The sequence below is a fragment of the Sinohyriopsis cumingii genome, chromosome 3, assembly GCF_028554795.1.
Source record: "Sinohyriopsis cumingii isolate HCF-2022 chromosome 3, ASM2855479v2, whole genome shotgun sequence".
NCBI lineage: Eukaryota > Metazoa > Mollusca > Bivalvia > Unionida > Unionidae > Sinohyriopsis > Sinohyriopsis cumingii.
In genome coordinates, this window is record NC_142963.1 from 72,017,957 (window position 1) to 72,043,913 (window position 25,957).

The following is a 25,957-nucleotide window of genomic DNA, read 5'->3' on the forward strand; positions in this document are numbered from 1 at the left end:
GATTACTGAAGACACGGCCCCCGATAATTCGTGAAGTATTTGGCATCTACCTTACCCCGTTGTGTGGTAGGTGTTTTCCGCATGTGCTGGATCATATTCGCTTTGAGATCAGACGTTGAAGTTAATGTAAGTGGGAGCTTCCATCCAGGAAGAACGACTAATAATAATCACAGCTAGTAACAGATGGGCACAATCCTACGTCCCAGTCACGCTTTGATTAGTATTTGTTGATTACTACAGTTGCGTGAGACAGGATGTAGATGGAGGGGCAAGTAGGTATGACGGTATTTGCCTGAGGATATACTCATATAAAATATTCATTATCAACGCAGGTTTAATTACAGGCTCAGTTCTTGGTTCACCGATATTTATGCGTAGAAAGTACATGTAACCTATTATTGACACTAAACCTATTATATACAAAATATATCTAATGTGCTTTTCAAGTCCATATAAAAGAATAAATAGCGGGAAATTAAGAAAAGGCAGGAATGGAAAGGAAAACGCTTTCAGTAAATAAAAGACTATCTGATATTCAATATGCTAGGAAGGATTTCAAAAGCAATTATAATTCTATGGCAGGGAATGGGAAAGAAAACGCTATAAATAAATAAATGTCTACCTGGTACCCAAATTGCAAGTGAGGATTTCAAAAGAAATTATAATTCTAAGGCAGTTAATGGGAAAGAAAACGCTATAAATAAATAAAAGACTATCTGATACCGAAGGTGCTCAGGAGGATTTCAAAGCAAATGTAAAGAAAATGTACACGATTTTATATATTTATACATGAAGACCACTACATACAATATAATCATAATTTTGAATTGCAGAATCGTTTGCTTTTGTTTACTACATTTTAATATTCCAAATGCGGGTACAAAACTGAATGAACTGAAATCTTCACTTTAGTACTATGCTGTTACATTAATATAAACATGTTATATTTCTTTATATGTGACACTTGTAACAACAGCTAATGACGCAACGAATTATGACTTAATGTCATGCACAATCAAATGTATTTCAACGTCATTTTAGCACACTATACTGTGGTTGGTTTTCCAAAAAGATAGTAAAATTGTATTTTTTCGTAAGGTTATATTTGCACTCATTTCTAATGAAATTTATACAAGTCGTCGAATAATTGCAATGTTTTATTCGACAAGGCTTGCAAAAGATAGAAGTTATTCGAGTCGTTCAATAAAGTTCACTTAAACTGAGGACTCAACAAGATCCTCTACATACGCGGCACTGTTCTGTACCGGCATAATCTCATATGCGATTTACGTTTGTAATAAGTCCTGGGTACGCAACCTTGCTATCCAATATTCAATTTCCCTTTTGGATAATCTCCATAAGTCTGCGATAGATACGCTGAGCTTGTTCTGGAAATTTGTTTGTTTCTGCTTCTATCACAAGAAACGGTTGTAATTTGGGTGAGTGTATCATTTGGAACTTGCATTTGCAAAACTGAGAGGAAATGATGACGCATTAAGCTGAATTAGACACGTACATAACAACTTCCGGTTTCCAATTGCTTCCGAGTTAGCCAGTATAGTAGTTAAATTTATATTAATATAATTCAATTTTCTTACATTTAGTGTTCTCCTCCGTCCCCCTTTATCGATAACTAAATACAAAACTGTACTAACTAGGTTCTCGTGTCAGTAATTAATTCAATATGTCATCAATCGCGAGACGCCCGTTATGTCTGGAAAGGATTGATTGTCTTTGAGGCATGTTAGAAGAATTACATTAATGTGGAGATATTTGGAGCCTGAAAAACAACTTTATAATTCGATTAACTATGCTACGTTACAACCAATAAGCTCCAGCTATGAATTTAATGACACGACAGATCTTTTACCCAAAAATAGACAAGTTCCATGGTTTAAACAGAATTTGCACATTTCGTACTTATTGTCGACTTAGAAAGGCGAAGGAATTGATAATCGTTTTCTGAGATGAATTTAAGTTCTAACAAAAACTTTGATTAAACATCATGAAATTTAAAGATAGAATTTGTTGTTTTGAGCAAACATAAGTTAATGGTAGCTAAATTTTAGTGATTGTGTGACGGCGTTATTGCTTTGATATCGATATCGTTATTTATTCTTACAGATATTTACATAACTATTGCATTTTAGGCGCTTGGATAAGGATTAGGATCGAACTCAGGTTCTTTATTGGCAAGGTACACAGTCGGCCTAATTTGCCATAATCTGGCATATTTTCAGTGTGTGTACATAGAGAAGAGTATGCAACAAACATACAGCAAAATGTTTAAATCTGAGTAGGGATTATAAATGAATGGCCTTCTATAAACAATTATTGATATGAAGCAGTATTTCAACCCAAAGTAGCAGCATTGTATATTTTCTTGCGAAAGCCTATCAGGGTCTATCTGCGATTTATGAAGTATACAAATGTTGCCAATGTATTAACTAATCCAGTCGATATAGTAGTCAAGGAAGATTTTCATCTTTGCAAGTTGGGATTAATACGGTAATTGTGATAATGATTAATGTATCGCTACTCCTTACCGGTTTTACCTAATAAATTGACGGAAAGATCCCAGATTAACAATAAAAGAAACTTAAGCCTAGCCATTTTGTACAATTGCTACAACCAATGGCTGGCTGTAAATTAATCACCATGACTTGGTTAACGGTAATTTTTCAATCGAGAATCCTTCTGAAGGTGTGATATATATATATATATATATATATATATATATATATATATATATATATATATATATATATATATATATATATATATATATATATATATATATATGTATATATGTATGTATATATGTATGTATGTATGTATATATATATATATATATATATATATATATATATATATATATATATATATATATATATATATATATATATATATATATATATATATATATGTGTGTGTATGTATATATGTATATATATATATATATATATATATATATATATATATATATATATATATATATATATATATATATATATATATATATATATATATATATATGTATGTATATATATGTATATATATATATATATATATATATATATATATATATATATATATATATATATATATATATATATATATATATATATATATATATATATATATATATATATATATATATATATATATATATATATATATATATATATATATATGTATGTATATATATATATATAAACGACTCCAGGGCTATATAGGTCTGTTTTCATCTAGAGACAGTATTTATATTATTACATCGATTTTCTTAATTTGGAATCGGTATTTTCTTATTTAGGAATCTGTATTTGATTGCAACCAAGCAATTACATGAAGCTGCTTACCTTCCAGTTTTGGTTAAAATTTTTTATATATTTTCCCACTAATATTTCAAACTTTTGTATATGGGTCTAATAGTTAGAGCATCCGCCTGGGAGGTAGAGGATTCGAACCCCGGTCGAATCATACAAAAGACTTATAGAAAAATAATACTAACAGCTAGGCGCTCAGCATTAAGAGATTAGTATTACAACTGGAAAAAAGAGAGAGAGAGAGAGAGAGAGAGAGAGAGAGGGGTGGCGTGGGTGACACATAATGTCATATTACATCATTCACTCGTACCACTCTAACATGGAATCACGCACACCCAAACCCGCACCACTCACACCTCTGTTTCCTGTCAAATTTATCAGGACTTTCGACCATAGTTATTTGCTGCAATGACTTTATACAAATTCGTTATAGCTAAATTTCAGTTTGTTTCTTTAACTGTGCGAAGTGGTAAAACCGAATGAGGAATCTATAATAAACAAAATGATTTTATAATGTAGGAAAATTGACCTTTCTTGATGTTTAACTTTGTTGCATTCATTTTCTTATTCGTTGATCAACGATGCTAATAGTTGAACACTGATTAAAACCCGAGCGATGAACAATGACCATCGGTATAACAAATGAGTAATCTGTCAAATGTAGAAATCACGGCTTAATAGCATTGGTTTGTATAAGTATCCATTAGCCTACTTTAAGAATTTGTTTTTCTAAGGTTGTAATTGTTGTTTTATTATCGACATGTACCGCACAAAAACTCGTTGGTGTGAGCGTCCAATCGTTCTTCATCACGAATGCATGATCATATTTCATGATTTTTAATAATATACCTTATTCAAATGTGCTTACAAGAATACAAAAGTACAGTTTCAGTGTTATCGGAAGAATTAATCTTAACATGTTGAGGAAAGAAGCGGATTCGGATCATATAGTAACATTCTACAGGTCATTAAAAGTATTTAGTTGTTCCTCCCAAATTCCCCATTTGACAATATGTCGAGTCTGCCCAGTCATAATTTCCGCTATCGGTCCACATGGCTACTGAGGGATGATTAATTGGATCACTGATTCCTCGTAAATAGACGATTGTGGCTGAAGGTAACACCAGAGTAGCGAAATGTGTTTACTTTTTCATATGACAATTTCCTATTGTTTACACATTACAGCGCTAATATCAATGACAAGTCCACCAATGATCAAACATTGATCTATGATAGGGACAAGATAAACGTTTGCTAAATAGTTAGTGTTTTATGAACGCTCAACGCGTGTCAGATGATGTAGATGCTTGGTGCGTAAATCGCACAGCCTGTCTGGGGCAATGTCCAACGATAAACAACGTACAGCTTGCATGATATATTCAATATACAACGTTTCAGTGAGCGAGGTACTTCTGCCATTTTATGCACACATACATTTCGCCTAACAGACGAGGTTGTATACGATGATCTGGCCCGGTGATTCTACCATCGAATTTCGATGGAATATTATCTCATATCACTGAAATTTAAAACAAATTTTGTAGAGACACTTATACGCTAAGAGATCTCAAGAGCATTGGTAATGGATAAATTTCAAAATCTATGAACTCTGGAAAGTACCTCCATGATAAACTAAATACTCATCGCAATTGAATTCATTGTACAAGACGATTTGTTATCAACAGCGCCACCTTAACAATAAAGTTTATCGTTCCAGAGGGCAACATTATTGTAGGAAAGCTTTCTCACTCAGTCATATTGTCCACATAATCACATAAATACATACAGCGGTACATAAACCAGTTTTATGGAGATGTCCTATTTTCTTACAACGCTTTAGAAGTATAAAATCGTTTGCGATCAATAAATGTCACAGTTTATAACATAAATTTCAGATCGAATACATTAACCTCATGTGGTTTTGCCAAAAATTTACTTATTTTTCATGGAATAAATACTTATTTTGAAAGCCATTATACGAGATCCTGACTGTTTGGTTCATTATATTGTAAGCTTTCTTACACTTTACTTATCGAACGTCGATGGTATTAAAGGTTTCTTCACCTTCCTTAACGAGCTCTCTACCGATCAGATACTGGTGTAATGTGTTCGGCGGTGGGTGACACTGGAGAACTCGCAAAACCACAGTCTTGTTAGCTTTATAATTCCTTATAACGAAGAGAATATAGATATCGTACATGTTTTGCAATGGATCAACGTTTGCCGAAACACGGACTAAGATCCTGATCTTGGAGTTTATATACTTCCTTTTGCCTTCTTGCTGATTCTTTGACTCAACGAACAATGCATGATTATCCGATAATTAATACCCACTTAAAACACGTTGACAATTAAACCCTGTGCAAAGGGATTCTGGGAATTAGTAGCGGAAGGATGACATTCGGAATATGCTAACATGAATCTGTGCAAATTACATTTGTGAACGCAATGTAGATTTTGTCATATACAGGTTCTTATAGTATTTTGTATGCATTAATGCACATTTTAATGTTATGTATGTATGTAGGTATGTATGTCTGCCTGCCTGCCTGCCTGCCTGTCTGTCTGTCTGTCTGTCTGTCTGTCTGTATGTATGTATGTATGTATGTCTGTCTGTCTGTCTGTCTGTATGTATGTATGTATGTATGTATGTATGTATGTATGTATGCATGTATGTATGTATGTATGTCTGCCTGCCTGCCTGCATGTCTGTCTGTCTGTCTGTCTGTATGTATGTATGTATGTATGTATGTATGTATGTATGTATGTATGTATGTATGTATGTATGTATGTATGTAATTTAAAGGCAAGTCAAAACAATAACGGCTACATAGTGTCCATTCAAGATTTAATTTCTACAAAATAAAGATAAAGACTTTCTGAAGAAAAGAATCATGTGTTAATGGTAATGGGGTCAATAAGATTAAGGAAAAATTCGTCTTATCTTTTTTTGCACAAAATTCGTTTTATCTTTTTGCACAAAAATTCGTCTTATCTTTTTTGCACAAAAATTCATCTTATCTTTTTTGCACAAAATTCGTCTTATCTTTTTGCACCAAATTCGTCTTATCTTTTTTGCACAAAAATTCGTCTTATCTTTTTTGCACAAAAATTCGTCTTATCTTTTTTGCACCAAATTCATCTTAGGTTTTATGCATCGACAAATAAACATATATTTGATAATCTCTGATTACTGCATAATCTCTTCATGAATGTGCAACGGTGATATGGTCGATACTACTATCAAGATATTATCATGAGTGTGCACTCAAGAATCATCCTATGCCCACAGAGAAATCATTTAAATTGCTAAGTGACCAAAGATAATGTTAGACTATTCGATGATGGGGTAATCTGCCGTTCTAATTAATTTCTCCTTTTCGTAAAGTTCACTTCGCTATCTTCCATCTCTGTATTGTCACGTAGTAAATACTTGTTTTATTTTAATGACGACAGCGACCTTTTATTCGTCCTTGCTTCCGCCATACTAATTTGGTAGGAAATATATGCTGACAGCTTTGCTTAAATAGAAAATAATAAAGGAAATACTTCGTTCGGCAGATTTACCATTGTAAATATGAAAAACCCTAGGAATATTTAATCATGCTGTAAATAATGTAATACAGAAAGTGTATTGAAGATTAAAATAAATAAAAATCATGTGATTGATGAACTGTTTTATCATTTTATTGAAATGGCAGTTGGATGAATAATACTGTATGATTTACATGAAGCCGAAGCAAACGACATGAATAAATCTTTCAACGTTAATAAATATTGTTGAATGCAAGTGTTTTCTTCTCACCTAAGCGTTGTTGCTTTAATTTCACATCGAATTCAGAAACTATAATATACATCTAAAATACGACACAAACTTTGATTTAAATGTATTTGATTTCGAGAGACAGCTGTACTCTACTATAATAGTCGTTTCTAAATATGATGTAGGAAATACAGTTTAGCATTGGTAAGGTTTGAAAATAGCAACTTTATAATAACTCCAGAATAAAACAAATAGACTTTATGAATTCATCGCATTTTATTTTGGTTGGAATATTTTTCGGCTGATACGTTTCAAAGAAACACAAAAAACTGCAAAACAACCAAAATTTGTGTAAAGTTCCATAGAAATATCACTTCTTGATTTTGATAAGAGCTACTTGTGACTATTCTAAACCTTCACTGTTCCTGTTCATCCTTCGTCTGTAATATATAGCATCATTTTGATAAAATATTTCCTTTTCTAAAACAAACATATCCTTTTGTTTCAAATATAAAACTGCATTTACCATGTTTATTTGAAATTTACCGAGTACAAATAGTGCGTCGGAGACTAATGCGCCTTTAGTTATGCGATAAATAAAGTTCTGAATCACAATATGGAAAGAAGCCTATACATTCTGCTGCGTGACAAAGAAATCCAGTTTTTTTTTTTTGTTGCGGGGGGGGGGGACATTATACTGTCGCATATACACATCCGTCAAAAGAGAAATAAAGTATTATTCCAAAGACATAATACAATAAATGACTTTACACATGAAACCAATTATAAGTAGCAAATGGTATTAGGTAAAATTTACTAGGTAACAAATTATTGGGTCTTTCGTAGTTTCAAATCGATTAAACTGAGATAACTTGGAAGCTGGACCGTCGAAATGATGAATCGGACAATTTTAGTATTTTCGTTTTAGTTTACGTCTTCGTGTCATTTTTATACAGGATGTAGAAAAATGTGGTGGATGAATATTTTTCAATATTCTCTTATTGCTATACATATAGGTTACACAATTTAATTTTGTCATTTGTTTTGCTTTGAAATCGACCAATAATGCAACAAAATTAAGTACTACATACATACATACATACATACATACATACATACATACATACGAGGACTATTAACGTATGGGTGGATGGATAGATACCCAAACGTTCAGACACTACTGTGTATATAAGACAGCTCAAGATGGTGGACACGGTACGGTGAGTACAAGCTCAGCTGAAATGTGGAGAATTTTAGGAGTATTGAGAAGTGTGTTACATTCCCGTGTTGAAATTCTGCTGTGTGAATACTTTGAGAACCGAAAGCTATGCTACTATAGTTTTTGATTAAACTTCCTCTGAAGAAAATGCTATTGAACCGTGTAATGCATTCGTGCCATTTTCGATGCATCAAGTTATTTAGACTTTCTTGTCTATCGTTATTTTTTTTAAAGTGCTCCTTTGATTAAATGTGATGAAAGATAGGTTACACTAAAAAAGTACGGTGCGAAATGTGTCTGTGGTTGTTGTTTTTGTTAGGTATTTTTTATGTTTTGTGTCTTCATGTTGCTCGAGATTGTATAAACATTTCATAAACAGTAAATAAACATCATATATAATGTATATCCATCGTAAATTGAGTTTGAGATGAGTGTTCATTTATTCATTAAGTGGACCAGTAGCTTGTTCCACGAATAGTCATCACCCAGGCAATTCATTAACTGTGGCGAGTACCTCCGGAATGTAACAGTTTATATTATGAGTGCTTTGCATAGCCAGCAAATTATCGTATTAACTTTGATGAACACCATACACATTAGGGGCCATTGACTGCTATAAGATAGTAGTGACAAGAATGGATAACCAGGATTCAGACAGTGTTGTACCATGCGTTTATCATTTAGAACGTAGTATGTTTGCAGAAATAAGAGAAAAGTATTGCAAATTGGACAGGCAATAATTTAATCTAGAGCTATCTAAAAGTCTTAACATAATGCCCTTTCGCCATATTCATTGTTTATTGCATGATCTTGGTAGGCTCAGCTACGCGAGTTATCCTTCTTGTCGGTCTGTGGACAGGACATTGTGCTCCGATAGTGCTCCGGTGAAAGAAAATAAATAGTAGACGATATATATGCGATATTTCATTTTCTAGTAGGTGATGTTAACACTAGCTAAGTGAGACCATGTATTTCTTGGTATGGTAAAAACATAAAGAGTGGAACCGACGATCTGAGCTGCATAAAGAATCTGCAAAAAATTGGACAATCGAATGATATGGGTTAGTCGAAAGGCAATGTATCAATTGACGATCCTGTAATCAGCGACATGGCTTTCAGTGGAGTCAAGAGGAGTACAAAAGCAAAATCGTTTTTGTTATTCCAAAATAAGGCAGACTATTGCCCAGATGAGCTAAAGCATGTAATATAGATCCGTGTGTACAATCACGGAGTGAAATTTACAAAACATTCGAAGCATAAAATGGTCGTCCAATATCAGCGAAGGAACGTATATGGTTTGCGTTACTGTTCCGGAAACGCTTCTCGGAAGAATTTTACAAGAGGGATTTTGGCCTAAATCTGTGTTAGCCAGGGAGTGGTATGATATATAGACCATCACATGTTCGCAACCTGCATAAGGTGAAGAGACTGGTTATAAATTGAATGACCATTCTAAACATACGGATTTGTAATGCAAATAGCATTATTTCAGGAACGTCATATCCATGTTCTTTACTCCATAACGTAGGTATAGTTTGAATACAAAATCACTGGCTACCTCCACAGTATCTGTACTTTTTACAAAATATCCAAAGAGAATTTACTGCTTTTGTGAGACCGGAAAAAGGAATTCAAAAGTGTCCATGGGTAAGAAAACGTACCTCCGGATTTGGAAGAATTGCAGTTATCTATCTAAAGTCGCTGCCAATATTTATATAAAAGAAGTCGGTAATGACAGAATTACTGCAGTTGAAATTTGTTTCTGCGCTGCCAGATTAGTCCTGATTATTCATCCACGAATGCATTTTTAGATGATTAAAAGTAAGTGATGGAAGATGTGGGACGCATCTATGATGAACATAGCCAAAAATGTCTTGTGATTCTTGTGGTGACTTCAATGCAGAGCTGCCGAAAGAAGTGGTTCCGAAAATTAAGAATGACAAAGGTTATTTGTTGCATTCCTTTCCTAACACTAGTCACCTAAACTCCATAATTGGTAATACCCTTCTGGAACGCCAGAATATACATTTTGCTCATCTGCGGACAACATTAGTCCTTGATCGATTATATTCTGGTACCGTCATCGAAAATAGATTTAGTCAGTAGTGTCAACATTGGAGAGGATCATCATCTAAATCTGTCCGATCATTTACCTGTAATAGCACGGACGATAGTTCCCTACGAACTCCGAGAATCGATCAGTTTCGAACTGTCAAGTTACAATCAACTGGAGAATGTCTTTTTCAGAGCAGCTGGCGAGGTACAAAATTGACGTCAAATGAACATTTAAATTCGGTAAAACTACCTATACACGACAAAACTCTCCTAAAGAAAAACTTTCAGCTGCATCTAAAACCCTACTGTAAATTCTTTAATGTGGCTGAGTTGCATAAAGAGATAAGAAAACGTTCTTTATGAATGAATGACGAATGTCCCCGTGGTTTGCAATTTGCAGTATAAGTCATATGCAGAATACAAACGAACGAATATAACGTTCAGAAACCAATCAAACAGAGCAAAAGAAAAACATCAGCATTAACAGTTCGAGGAGTTTGTAAAAGCCGCATGATCTTTTGCGGATGAAATTAGAAACACTGCGAAGAATATAGTGATTCAAATATTGAAGAAGGAACAGACAACAAAGTGTGTGTAACAACATAATATAACATGACATTGAAGAGGCTGTGAGAGAGCTGAAGAAAAATAAATCATGTGGTCGTGATAAAATATATGCAGAACCTTATCAGTCGATTAGTTAAATGTTGTGCCATGTATACAATCACCTCGTCTCCTTGGAAACATATCCCAACTTTTGGAAAAGTCTTATTGGTATACCTATCTTTAAAGGTGGATAAAGATAGGCTTGGCGTGAATAATAGAGACATTTCAATCGTTCCTGTTTTTCAAAAGTATTTGAAAAAATGATACCATTGAAAAGACTTACTACGTTTAATGAAAAGATAAATTTCATCACCTCTTATAACAGGGATTTTGAAACCAATGTTATGGCATTGCTGCAACCTTTATTATAAAAGAGGGAGTAGCCACCATTTCGAAGTCCCTTCAAAAGTATACGCTTCATTCCTGGATAATGTGAGAATCTTCAGCACATTCTGTTATGATGGTCTTTTCCAAAAGTTTTTCTCACTAGGTTGTAAAGGAAAACTGTACAGATTAATTAGTCATTTTTTCCGGGATGTTAGGGCCTTTGTTTTCCTAAACGGCCAACATTCGAAACCATATTCAGTAAACCACTGAGTACGACAAGTAAGGACGCTATCAGCATGGCTGTTCTTAGTCATGATACATGACCTAATGACCTTATATATATATATATATATATATATATATATATATATATATATATATATATATATATATATATACTGAAGTCACCAAAATGTGGAATAAAAGTTGGTACCTTAAGCATCCAATGTGCTCTACGACACAATCCTGCTATCCTCATATGGCATGTATATCTTGCCTCTCACACTCCATGACTATGCATTCAAGTGGAGACTCCGATATAATGTGGACAAAAGCAATATTGTCATATTTTCTGAGAAAACACTCCTGCACGCAAACACTTTCATGCTAAGAGATAAGCAGATTCCTATATTTTCGTCAAGAAAATATGCTGGGGTTACTCTCTCCTCTGGCCTTTTTAATGCTGCTACACTGAATTGTGTTAGTGATAAAGAAATACCAGTATTATATGCTCTTGTTGGAAATGGCATCGGAAAGGATTATACGAATCCAGTTACTAGTGCTAAAATATGGTAATAAATAGTTTTGCCTGATTTGACGTATCGATACGAATTGTGGTCAAACTTGACCCAGTCCCAGCTATATGACTCAGACGTCTGTCAAAGAAAAGCTACGAGAAGAATTATAGGTCTGGATCAGCGCTCACCCAAAGAGACCATAATAAGCAGCATTTGGTTGTGGTCAGTCGAATGTGCATCTTGATGGTTCAATAGTATGGAAAGGCGAGTTCAACAGAAGAATTATTGATTTCCTGATCCACAGATGTGAGAGCATTGTCTTTGTTAAAGATATTAATGTGTTCTTGTGAAATATCAGCTTGGAGACCTTTCTCCACGTATACGTGAACACATACACTCAGCGTCGAAAAATTTCTAGAAGCGAATTATTGGAACACCAGTTCACTGTGGAGATCCAAACTGGAATCAATACCTGAACTTTTTACGTTATGCAAATGTCCATAATAACCTTGAACTACGTGCTGTCTGGTAACTCGGAAAATGTTTGCCTGATAAAACTTGGTCTTGTGCAAACATTTCTTATATTAAAATGTGTTCAATTTCGTCAGAGGATGAGCATATCTGTAAAATTTTGGAAACATTAGTTGCTGAGAGCCAAGCATACGCTTTTTTGCTGCCAAGCCCTAAATGATGAATACACTATTTATGAGCCATTAATATACGCAACAGACATGTAAGACTCACATTGGCTTTTCTGTCAGAATAGTAACACTCTGTTTTACATCCATTTGGGTAAAATGGGTGGACAACCTTGATTAAATGGATGATCTAACATAGCAAAAATTCAGGTGTCTGGTGGCAGAAAGATTAGAATTAATGTACGGTGGGTAAAATGAACCTGAACACGATATTTGACATCATGCGTCTGCATTATATTAATTCATTAGATCCATTTCATTTTTGGCTACCAAATACATTATTCACAACCGTTAGATCACAGGTGTTTCGGTGGAGAGCCAAAGTGATAATTGATTTGAAACGTGCCAGCAAAATGTAAATAATTCCAATTCTTCATAGATGTTGAAGTTTTGAATGTATTATATATATATATATATATATATATATATATATATATATATATATATATATATATATATATATATATATATATATATATATATATATATATATATATATATATATATATATATGTGTGTGTGTGTGGGGTGGAAGGGTGTGTAAAATTTAGAAAATATTTCTCTGCAAAGTAGACCTTTCCATAAAAGATAACCGTTCAACCTTAAAAGTGTTATATCGTTTCTTTGCAAATGCGTTTATTGAAGTCATAATTCATTGACCCCTCCAAGCTTCTGCACGTGCCAACGCAAGTCTTCTCGCCTTATCAGTAGTATCACAGTAGGATACACTCAACATCTCTGTGAGAAAGTGGTCACTTGGAGTATTGGAAAAAGTTACGTGAATGCAACGAGGATGATATCAAGTTATTTTGTCTGTGTAATGAAAACAATTGATTTGTTTTGAAAACAATCGTATAAGAGTGAAAAAATTATATATTTGTAAAATGCGTCGACATTCTTTGAGTTTCAGTTTGAAATTGACTTGTGTTTTAAGTTTAAACATTGTCAATATAAAATACTGCAAATCGCAGACACGAACAATATTGCACATCTAAAACATCCATCGCTTATTTACAGACACATCCCAACATAGCATAGTATAAACGGGCTACTAAATGTATTGAAACAAAGTTACGAATCAATAGTTCGATATATGTTGCCCACGAAATTCATCTATAACTAATCTGACATGGTTACTATTTATTGTTGGCGAAATTCAGTCAGGGTGTCGTCTGTAACTAGGTATATTTATCTGTCTAGATGTTCCATTTGAAACCGTGCGACTGAAAGAGTTGATTTTCGAAGAAGCCTATAAAAATATAATAACCATCACAGTCTTGAGCTGTTTTTCCTTCTTGATATATCTGTCTGTCTCAATGGATCTGCATTTCTGTATTTTTCTGTGTTTCTGCATTTGTACTGCAAACAGTATACCGTATCCTCTTTTGCATGTGTAATTGTGTATTTGTATGAAATACGTTCATTTTTCTCTAAACAAAAGCATGTATCAGTGCTAAAACAGATTGCATTGCAATATGCATGGTTCCTTTCTCTTTCTTATCCTGCTACGAGTGAAACTGTTTTCTTTGCAAGAACATAAGATCTTTATTTAAATTATCCTTATCTGAAATTTAGAGCATTGTACTTTTGTTTTGAAGTTTTAAACATTTGTTTTATCTTTCATAGGATGTGCATGATAGCAAATTTATCATCTGTTATCTTGTTTTGACAAACATGTATCAAAATGTTAAAGAAACCGACAACATCTTAATGCATTTTAGTGTTCGTCATGTCTGTAATTAGGCAGTTATGTTAAATTTCCATATTATCCCATTGTCTCAACTGTCATGTTAAAACGCTCTAACCACTAGGCCGCCGGAGCAGTAGCAGAAACGTATGAACGACCTTCGTCGGAGTGTACGCCGTGTTATACAACATGTTCTACTAGACAAAAGGGTCATCTTTACGCTTAGCACGTCAAGCGTCAGCAACCTGTTATGGGTAACCAACACGTACGTGTAGTAGTCCCCCAAAGGTTACTGGCCTAACGTCAACTTGATTTCGATATCAGCATTGGAATCTTTGACGCTACTGTTGTGCTTTGACGCGCAAAATCTCCAGTGATATTTGCGATCCGGTGTTGGTATCCTGGCATGTTCGCATTGCTTAGAGGAACATCTGTGCGAATCATCATCACGTTTGCAGAAACGACATCAGATTAAACACTACTCTTGAAACCGTGAACGAAACAGCCATCGTTGTCTTCCACGGTATAATTGTTCAGCTGGTACCTTGCAGTCATGAACAGCGACCAGCCATTGTTCACAAACGTAATTAGAGCATCTGCAAGAAAATCCGATGGTGGTTCTGCGCTGTTGACATCTTTCCTCAGGCTTTGATGAACAATTTGAGGGGTAGTAGAAACACATCCTCGTCTTGTGCTTAAAGTATTCTGGTCACACCAGGCCACGATGAGATTGTTGATCTTTCTGTGCTGGTACTCTACGTACTTTTACACAATCGTGGAATCGTGCACTGAGATGTCGTCATAGAGCTTCATATATTCTGGTGTAAACTTAATCGTCTTGTTTATATAATAGATGCTACACGAAAGCTTATACCCTTGCGGCTGCTTCCAGTGGGTAATATCGCGCTCGTTGTAATCCTTAAAAGCTGCGGGGGGGGGGGACTATCGTCCGGGTATCTACGTGTTCAGTATGCAACAATGGCTGGAATATTGGCGTGCACAAATGTGCAGAGAATACGTATCACGCTCGTTGTGAAGATCACCTAGGTTTCGCAATTCGACCGTGACCGTTTTGTTATTTCCGGAATATGATATGTCTTATATACCGAATAGTAAATCCGTGGAGACGGTTTTACCACTGAGAGACCCCGACAAGAGATCTGGTGAAAATATGCATAAGATATTACTCGTACGATGTGTAGGTAGCGAAAATGAGACAAAACAGCTCGATCTCCTATACTACAATACGATGTGATATTAAAACTCTCCAACAAATGTGAGTCAAAAGCGCAGGCAAATTTCATTGAGGTTATTATTTAATATAAGTTTTACCAGCTACACCGGATCTTGTTGACCTATTTCTGAAAACCAGGAAAATCAGACGCTAGAAAATTATAAACGCTGACGAGAGAAGGTACCGAGATAAGCAAGAAAGCAAGAAAAAGACCGTCACTGGAAAAATCTGTAAAACTTTCAGCACGCTGCGCAAACAGATTGACTTTTTTAAAGGACACCAGGCTGTACGACGAGGATGTTTACAAAATCAAAGAGACGATACAGCTTCCGGATCACTGCCACTTATATTCACCTGGGATCGGTGAAACTCGAGTACAAAGACGAGACAAAATATTCTACGTAAAATCATCAATAAGTACATAAGAAAAGATCCAACAGAAACACCATGTGAACCCTGCCGCTGCGGTAGCTAAAATCGTTGATCTTTTTATTATATTATCATATCGCGTTCATGATGCTTTACCCGAATAAGCTTACAACCAAGTATCTGGTTCTGACCCGGCAGCTGGAGCGAAACAAGCTGAAGGTCAAGAAACTTTCTGGATCATATTACATCATGTAGAAGTACAACCACAAAATCGACGGTGCATCTGATGTTGTCGCTTCCATGTACGTCTACTCGTTGCAGAATATCACTGAGAACATGCTCCAGATCTTTAGATCTAGTTTGTTTCTATTGATGTGATCGACAATCAACCAGGAGGAATGAGACCGTTTTGTCATCTCTATGTTAATCAGTAAAAAGGTATCTTTATCCATGGAAACCGCTCGCCTTTACCGATCTCTGCCATCTCACCTTTCTCTGCCTGGGTTCGAGCCTCTGGCTCAGTAAGTGTCGGTATACAAACAAGATTGCCAGTTGCTTGCCGTGGGTCGGTAGTTTCTTCCTGGGGTTACCTGGGTTCTTTCTCCACTACTTATACTGCCAGCCGTGTATAACATGTCGTGCGATGAAAAATGGCGTCAGACCCAAACCAACAACAACAAAAATAAAACATCTGAAAAGAACGATCAGAACTCCAATCGTGACAGGATCCTTCGAGTTCCTACCGAAATGTCTACAGTACAATTTTTTCATATTCGGGGTTAAATTCTCAGTGATCTAGCCGGCACTTCTTTAAACTATATCGACGAGCATCCCATGCGCGGCTAGCTGCGACCGAGCGACCTATAGCCCTGATATCACCTGCGGGAGATATCACTCCAAAAGCTTTTTAACAGAGCAAACAAACGGGCACTTCGATTCTAGCTACACTATTATGTTTTCAGTATTTATACCCATTGGGCTGTACAGGAATCCGAAAATGTCTCTTATATAGATATCATTGACAACAATGTTTCCTGCAAGAACTCGCTCGGTATGGTTTCTGATTACTGACCTGAATAACGAACCACAGAGGCAAGGCGACGTCGCGCGGAACTCGTTTTGTATCGCTTTTATATTGCGATGTCTTCAACGTTAAAGAAAGAAAAACAGCCCATGAGCGCGGCTAGCTCCTAACCTCCAAAGGTTACGTATACGAGCTGGTCCTCAAGTTGGTCTTGTGCGAGTTCACAAACTGTTCAATAATCAAATCAAACATCGTTTTATAACAACCTCCTCCCCGAATTTCCCTATTAGAGATTTAATCCACGCGCTCGTGTGTGTGTGTGTGTGTGTGTGTGTGTGTGTGTGTGTGTGTGTGTTTAATGAAGTAAATAAATACCGATCGCATAAAAACTTAATTTCCCCCGATAGCGGGTGCCACAACCATGCAACTATCTTCTGTTGCACATGTGGAATATCATCATTCCTCTCTGTCATAGTATTATATGGACATTCTTTACTGTGATAGCCTCGTGACCCTATTATGACAGCACTGGAATTTACAACGGTAGCAAGCACGACAAGCTTTTGTTAAAATCTGGCTCAGGACCACGAGACTATCACAACGTGGTAATAATGGTCATCTCTCTATACTAATCATATCGACCCTCACAGCATGTCAGATGCGACTATTGATTGTGAATTTACAGCAGCATGCTTGCTAAATTAAATTGGGCCGTCTATTACTTTTACTTGCATTGCTCTGCTGTTCGAATAACCCATGATATATGAGATATGATTGGTGTTGTACGATATTTATGTTTGTAAATGAAAAAAAACCGATGTGATAGAATCACGCAAATGTGAAAATAAAATCTTAATTACACATGGCAAATACCATCGGATAACACTTTAGCTCTGAGAAATACCTGCCTTGATATGTCTTGTGAAGGAGTTGTTAGTAGCTTTATTTCCATGATGGTTTCTTGGAACTTGGAATAGGTTTGATTTGTGTATTCGTTGAATCAAATAAATTCCCAAAGATAATAAGACCAGCTTCAGAAATTGGAAATAGGTGAACAGGTATGTTTTATGGTTTAATATTCGTAATTTAGCTGATTCGTTTTATGTGTCATTGGGTTTGCAGTACCGAAGAGTGCTGGTGCCCCAACGCCAAGTTCGAAGCGAACCGAAAGACAAACAGAGATTCAATTTTTAATTTGTAATAATCATTTGAATATCATGCCGATAACGGGCCATTCGAAATACTGAGAAAAGCCACATTTGTGATAATTCAAGATGATTTGTATATAGGGTTTATAATAAATTCTGATTGTGCTTTGAGAATGAATGTTACAATCCGCTCTTAGCAATAATTGGGAAACAAACTTGTAATTGAGATGTATTCATAAGAACGCTGCCCAATGTTTCTTCCTTAGAGGTACACAGCTGTTTTATGAAGGGTATAATGGACAAATAGTCTTTTAAAATTTGTATATGGCGTACGTACGTCGAAGAACCATAATGCGATTGCAAACACTTTTATGTTATAAAAACTTTGATTTTGGAATATAGACTGCGGTAATCCAAAAGAATGCCAAACTGCTTAGAGACAGTAATCAGGTATCGATCTTAGCTCATCAATAACGTCACATTTACCACAGCGACTTCTAGAAAACTAAGAACTTATCTTAGGGACATATGTGATATACTGTCTTTCTAGACATTTATTTTTTGTCTTTCCCGAATTTGTTCCCAGACTTGTGGTTCATCCGTTATTAACGTGTATGTCTTTCAGAACACGAACCTACTGTATCAGAATATTCGAAATGCCTATGGGTATTTTTTTTAATAAATTAGAACAATGTCTTAGTTTCAAATAAGTGTACCAATTTTGTTTGCTTCATTCTTTTGCATACTAGACTTTGGTAGGAACATTACACACCATTTGGCTTCGAAAGCTTGAAGAGTTTATGCAAAGAATTCAGACTTTTCAGTAAGAAATAATAACAGGATAATTCATATTAGCTGAGAAGCAAAAGTAGCTCGTTTTCAAACAATTTACAAATCCATACATTGTGCCTGTGGAAACTATTTAATATATCAGTGTTACCATTATTGATTACATCGCATCAACTCCTGCCATAAAGAGTTAGTTTCACCGTGTTCAAGAGCAATCAGCTAGTGCAAATAACGACTTGGAAACTTATAAGTCGTTTTTACTGCAGCAAATGGCTTTTTGATCAGTAATGTAGAGATAGAAAGAAATACAATATACAGGGGAAATGGAATAAATTCACAATTATTCATCATAACTTCAATTAGATCATTATTTGCCCAACATTAAAAAGAACAATTTAATATAATGATGAAAATAAATCTAAGCAGTGTACAATAATATAAATAGTTAAAATCTTTGAACATTTCTTTTGACGTCGGATTGTAAACATTACAAAATCCCATAGTTTGAACTATCCAAATCAATATATCTGAAATTTTTCTTTAATTTGGTTTAAGTTAAAACATATGATTTATTGTTGCATGAGATAATTAGTGGTTTTTTTTAAATAATTGTTATGTACATTTGTTTTGGTTATTATTACGGGTTTCGTATCAGACATTTATTACACAGTCCGTACATTTTGCCTGCAGAGTGTGCTGTTTCATATTTTTGATATTATACATGTGAACATATCACTTTATGTGATTCTGATTGGTCCTAATAAGCCCGTGAAATTATTGTGCAGTATTCTCTTTAATGATTGGCTGCGAGCGTGGGAAAACTTTTTAATCCAGCCTTCTTGAATTATTTGTTTTCATTTAACATTTTTGGCCGCCAGTTTTTGATCCGACTCGCCAAAGGGAATTGGGAAAAATGGTCTCGTCTGTTTCGATATTGCCAATTTACCCCTAGAGGGGTTTGTTATGTCATGTATAACATAGCGTAGCTTGAAAAATGGCAAAACACCCAAACCTAGAGCAATAACAACAAGTAAAACTACAGTTATTGCTTAGATGATAACGATGCTGGGGTGGGGATGGATGGGAGGTCTATCTGTAGCTTGGAATCCACCTATGTACAAGTTTGGTTTAAATATGAAATTACTAGGGTAAATAAACTCACCTTTGTTCACAGAAGAATGTAGACATAAATCGGTCTCACTAACTAACAGAACTTTATGATTGGCGATTAAGCTGTAGCTTGGAATCCATCTATGTGCAAGGTGGTTTGAATGTGAACTTACTAAAGTAAATAAATTCACCTTTGTTCACAGAACAATGTTGACATAAACTGGTCTCCCCAACTGACAGAACTTTATCCAACCACAGCATATTTACGCGGTAAATGTGATGGAAATCTGACTTTAAAAAAATTTGTTTACGTCTTCTGTACAATCTAAAGTTCCAGATCAAATGCTACAAATATCCGGTCACAAATACATCACATGGTAAATATGTGTATTTCTACATTCAGTAATTTTCTTTTCACAAAAATACCTCAACAATGTAATGCTTAGTTGAGATGTCGAATTTCAAACACTGTCACTGTTTTGTGTAGGCCAGCTCAAACCGGTGCTGCACCGTATCAAATAATGTGACATCACACGCATTGGACATTTTGTGTTGGCAAATGTTTTGTCTTTTGTAAAATTTTCTGTTTGTTTGGATTGATGCTTATTCTTTGATTTATAGTTATCAAAAATGTATAATATACTTTTACTATTTCAACGCACAACAAATGAAAGGTACAACGTCTGTCAGAATGAACGAAATTATTGGTTCTTCTTTCTATCTAAATAATTTCTACTGAAGAAAAAAAAAACTGTTATTAAAAGAATCTCAAATGGGCAATAATTAAATATTAAATTTATGAAACTCATTAAAGACAAGGTTCGCAAACGCTAAACGCTATTCAGCTCGTTTCATAAATTCAATATTAATTCGTTACAAATTTGAGATCTTCTGTTTATAATTTTCTTTGCTTACGGATGGAAGGAAGGATCCAGTTCATTTAAATATAAAGCAAATATTTAAAATGCTAGCTATTAGAATAACATAAATAAATACATGACAATGTCTCATCTGTAAGACATAATTTTGAAGTATTAGAGCCAATTTTTGGTTTTAAAATGGGCAAACAATTTCAGGGTCGAAAATGTATTTCTGATATCTATAATGTCTGAAAATTGTTTTTTGTGTGTTATGCATGCTTATTGGCATGTTAGACCTTCATGTCAACTCGATTAGAGAATATTGATAAAGAAACAACTTTAATGGCTGAAGTCAAAACAGCTTGCAACAGGAATTGTTTCCAAGTCTAGACAAGGTGATTGATAAATATTTGTCTCGTCACTCAGGTTAACGTAACGTCGATCAGTAGAATACGAATGCGATTTGCATATCTTTAATTGTATACCAAGACACAAAAGTGAGACACAGATGTGACAATATATGACGTATATCTGTAACATGACTGAAACATTTTACTGAGTAAGTAGTGTTTTTTCTTTTAATGAATTACTCGATTGTTTGGGATGTTTGATGACATATGAATTTTACAACATGTTTTAAGACATGTTAGTTACTTCAGGATCATAACTTCTTCATTTATTAAATAAGAATAAAGAACGTTTTTCGTTGCTTTACACCGCATATGTGTAAGGATGTCTGTATTGTTTACACCGCATATGCGTAAGGATGTTTTTACACCGCATATGCGTAAGGATGTCTGTATTGTTTACACCGCATATGCGTAAGGATGTGAGTATTGTTTACACCGCATATGTTATTTCATACATAAGGAGGTCTATATTATTGCTACGGTATATATTATTTAATGTTCATAGAGGTCTGTATTGTTTATACCGCATACATTATTTCATGCTCACAGAGGTCTTTATTATTTAAACGGTATATATTATTTCATGTTCATAGAGGTCTGTATTGTTTTTAACGCATACATTACTTCATGCTCACAGAGGTCAATATTGTTTAAACGGTATATATTATTTCATGCTCATAGAGGTCTGGATACTTTATACCGCATACATTATTTTATGCTCACAGAGGTCTATATTGTTTACACGCAGATTAAAACATGATTGCATAAATGCTTCCTCGAACTGAAAATATATTTTACTTTTCTTAGCAATTGTATGCTCTCTCTGCTAATTCAATTCTCCAAGAATCTTCACATATTGGAACGCTGGGAAATTTCTTATAACGAATAATCAACATACTTTTACAGCTATTCTTTCTTAATTGTAATTTGAAAGCTTCTATTCGTTTGTTTGGATTAACGTACATACCATAGCAGTATATCTTCTATTTATGCCACTTTTTTCAAACTATCCGTCATGATTATATTTTATCACGTTGTTTTATTTTCGATACCAATCATCCGACCTTCTCCTTATGTGCCTATTCGATTATATGCAAATACATATAACATTTCGTGACACAAACTAACTTTTAACGGAAATATGTCTTGAATATAATTACTTGAATACTGATTTCTTCCTACTGCGGAACTTAATGACCACGACATTGCCTCGCAACCAGTCACGCTCTCTGTAATAAACTATTTAGATTGAAATATAGCAGAATTTTATTATCGTATGTTTTGCAACTAATCGACAATACAAAATAAGATAAATATATAAAAATATATATAATTGTAGTCATATCTCTACGATGTCTGCAGTGTGGCAGTTTATAGTGATGTATTGTACTTAGGAACAGATATGTAACATCATGTCCCACCCAGTCACATTATCCGGTCACTAGGCGGACCAGTCCTAACACTAACCACTTAATGCTGGGGAAGTAAGTGCAACAAATATAAAGTAAAACAATGATGACATTGTATTATTTTAGGAAATAAGGGGTTAAAATGACAGGGGTCGGGGTCACACACGTGCCATTTTAAGGAACTGCAGTTTATTTTGGAAGAGTTATTTTGTGAATAATTTTAATTGAACTAGGGTTGACCTAATCTGTCGCAGTAAATTACATTTCTGACATTTTGTGTGCTATTTGAATATATCTTACTACAAAACAACTTCGATTCAGCAATGCATCACAGTGTGGTCTATTATTACTGTCAAGTAAGTAAGGACAAAACTTTATTTCCGTCTCTGAAATGTAATACAGTTTCTATTTATTGGTTCTAGCTCACAAAGTGCTCGCTATTTTCTGCAGATGTATCTTATCTGGGTACACATACTCAATGGATACATGGCATGTAGCTTATCTGGGTACATATACTCAATGGATACATGGCATGTATCTTATCTGGGTACACATACTCAATGGACACATGACATGTATCTTATCTGGGTACATATACTCAATGGATACATGGCATGTATCTTATCTGGGTACACATACTCAATGGACACATGACATGTAGCTTATCTGGGTACATATACTCAATGGACACATGACATGTAGCTTATCTGGGTACATATACTCAATGGACACATGACATGTAGCTTATCTGGGTACATATACTCAATGGATACATGGCATGTATCTTATCTGGGTACACATACTCAATGGACACATGACATGTAGCTTATCTGGGTACATATACTCAATGGATACATGGCATGTATCTTATCTGGGTACATATACTCAATGGATACATGGCATGTATCTTATCTGGGTACACATACTCAATGGACACATGACATGTAGCTTATCTGGGTACATATACTCAATGGATACATGGCATGTATCTTATCTGGGTACATAGACTCAATGGATACATGGCATGATAGGAAATCTTCCATATTCGCATCTGAAAATATTAGGATTCATTTTTCACATGTGAAAATATAAGAATGAAAATAAAACTTGTTTTCGCCAATAAGTTTCTGTATTTCACACTTGTGTATTTAATCAATAAACTAGTCTATATGCTTCGTATTAAAGACTATCAATGGTTATACAAACATCGTCCTAATTATTCAAAAAATACGTCTTATTACTCTCTGGTGCCATTATTAAAATAATTCGATTCTTCAAAAAATGTAACGATTTCATTTCCCTTTCCCATAATACCGAACAACTATGTCATGATGTGAGAGCGAAATGGTCTAGTCGAAAGAATTTTTAACTCGTCGGATATTAAACTTCAGTGATGATAAATGAGTATAAAGCATTGAGGGTTGAGATAATAATATTAGACTAGATGAAGAAAGCTATAAATGCAGAATATAATATATAGTTGTAGTCACTTGTGTGAAATGATTAAGTTTTATCTGAATTCATAAGGGAGAATAACGCTCTGATGTATTAATAATCTAATGGATAATAACGAATACATGTTTCAAAGAGTAAGTCAGATTTTGATTTAATGCCAGACAGCATGTTGTAAAACTTGAACCGTGTATGTATTTGAAGAAGAATTAGTTACAAAGTTGTCAACACAAAAATGTTATTTTGAGTTGTGTCGTTCACTCACTATGACAAAGTTATATTCGAATCCTTTTAGAAAAAGCTGAAGTTTTTAAAGAAAAAAGCGGAATCAGTCTTTAAACACTCCTACGGTTCGTAAAGTGTACTCCGTTTACTCCTCTCCAAGTTCATGCCCTGAACACTGCCAAAAATCACGAAATTCCTGTAAGAAAGAACACTTGATTTGCGGAAACAATTGTTGTCTAATGTTGGTGTAGATGTGGATTTTTCTTACGACAGTTTCAGTTATACATATTTACCTTAAATCACTTTTTTAATATTTTATGATGCAATGGACATGTTATGCCTGAGAAGGGTGCATATGCAAATGAGTTGACTTATTACATAATAAGTACGTAACTTTAAAACTTGTTACTGAGGGCTGCAAAATCTCAATACATATCCCAGATAATAAAATGCGACAAGGAAGAAATTTGGGTATGATTGATTTTTTACTTGATCACATAGTCCGTACACTTTACCTTTAGTGTGTGCAGTTTAATATTTTTTTTATATTACAACATGTTAACGTACCACCTTGTGTGATTATGATTGGTCCAAATAAGCTTATGAAATTCTTACTCAGGCTTTTCACTACGGATTGGCTGCGATCGTGGGAAATTTTCCTAATCCTGATTTCTGGAACTTTTTGTTTTTACTATGACAATGAACATTTTGGCAGCCATTTTTCTAATCGATTCACGAAATGAAATTGGAAAAACATGGTAATATCTATTTGATTATGGTCAACTTACCACACATATGTATGACATACCATGCTCTAAAAATGGCGTTAAACCCCCAAACAACAACAACAACAACAAAAAATCGAAGGTTGTGGTCAGCTGATAACGGATGTGCGGTTTGGGTGGGAGGTGTACTTTTGACATGGAATAAGCTCTATACACAAGTACAGAAGTAAACGAACCCACCTCTGTTCAAAGAAAAATGTAGAAATAAACCAATCTCCCAACTGACAGAATTGTATCCAACCACACCATTTTCATGCGGTAAAAGAGCTCAAAGAGCTAGTGAATAGTATTTCTTATGTAATGCAATTCCAACTCTAAACATAATTTTGTTATGTCTTCTATATTCTACTGTTCCAAATCAAACAATGGAAATATTCCGTCATAAATTCATTATCATAAATCTGGAACTCTCTCTATTCCGTAATCATCCTTTCACATGAATATGCCAACAATGTAATGTTTAGTTGTAAAACTAAATATACTTTAGTTGTTAATAAGAATTGTCTACCGGAAACAGTATCAAAATATGTGGACATTCTTTAATTAAAAATAATTTGGTTTGTGTAAAATGTTCTATTTATAAAAGTTAATAGCTGTAGAACTGCGTCTGTGACTATTTTTTGCGCGCAACAAATAAAGGTACATCGTTGAGTCAGAATTAATGAACTTCTTCCTTCTTCTTTTTGTCTAAAGAATTAAAATAAACATGTTTGATAAACAAAAT

General features: G+C 34.5%; 1 protein-coding gene across 2 annotated transcripts in view; it reads left to right on the forward strand.

Moving 5' to 3' along the window:
* LOC149803082 (neuronal acetylcholine receptor subunit alpha-10-like) overlaps positions 1-25,957 on the forward strand; it is a 191,868-nt gene that overhangs the window by 154,407 nt on the left and 11,504 nt on the right. The gene's annotated exons all lie outside the window — the stretch shown is intronic.